This window comes from Otolemur garnettii, unplaced genomic scaffold (genome assembly GCF_000181295.1).
Source record: "Otolemur garnettii isolate 467f Iridium unplaced genomic scaffold, OtoGar3 scaffold00078, whole genome shotgun sequence".
NCBI classification, from domain to species: Eukaryota; Metazoa; Chordata; class Mammalia; order Primates; family Galagidae; genus Otolemur; species Otolemur garnettii.
In genome coordinates, this window is record NW_003852473.1 from 3116953 (window position 1) to 3118102 (window position 1150).

Here is a 1150-nt window from a genome sequence, read left to right on the forward strand (position 1 = left end):
AGCAGCATGGAAAGATTTGGAAACTTTGCAGCTGGGCCATGTTGTAGAGAATCAAAGATCATTTTCAAGAGAGGAATTCAAGGGTTTGGCTGATAGACCAGCTGCCAAAGAGATTAGTACTGATAAAAGGGAACCAGTAGCTAATCCTGAAGACAATGGGAAAGGCCCCAAAGGCGTTTCTGAAGTCTTTGCCCCCCATTGTAGGTCCAGAGGCCTAGAAGGAGAGAATGGCTTTGGGAGACAGACCCAGGGCACTGCGGCCGTGCACCACCTCATGCATCCTTTTTGCTCCAGCTAGAGCAGCTGTGGCTCAAATGTCCCATATGGCTAAGACCAGCCCTGGTGGTGTCCATGTCCACACAGCGTTAACTTTGCAGCCCCCTCCCCAGATTGTGACAGCTGTGGACGTATGACTTCCTCCACGGAGATTTCAAAGGATATGTGAAAAATCCTATGGACACATGAAGAGACGTAAGAGACTGAGCCATTGCAGACAGCCTCTCTGAGACTGATTATGAGCAAAAAGGTGGGGTCAGTGATGCTTCAGAGAGTCCCCACCAAGGCAACGCCTAGTGTGACTGCAAAGTTCCTCTCCACTCCTTCTCACTCACCCCAGAACTGCAGAGCCACGCCCAGATGTAGCTGCAGCCTGGAAAAGCTACAGATATGTATCTCCAGCACATGAGAACAGTCACAGGCTCTGCATCCAGAAAAGCCACCGGGCCAGATCCCCCAAGAAAAGATTACTCCTTCCCTAAGAGGTAAGTGAGTTCTCACGCTTTGGGGCGTGGGTAATTTCCCAGGAAAGCAGATTGTGAACCAAGGCTTCCTTGGTTTCTGTCTGTTGCTTGGTGTTTTGACCTGTGATCTCTTTGCACACACCCACGCCTCTTCTGCTTGAGTTGAAGCACCATGAGACCCTCAGAAGATCCAACTTCCTAATTTTGAACTTTCTAGCCAGCAGAATCACAAGCCAAACACACACCTTTCCTGTATAAATTACCCAGCCTTAGGTATTCTGTGAGAGCACTAAACAGACTCAGACAAACTACATACTATCATGGTAACTGCTTGTGATCACAAGAAACAGAAAGCCCCAACTTGGGTGTTGCCTGAGGCTCAAAGGAGTAGGGCACTGGCCCCATAAGCT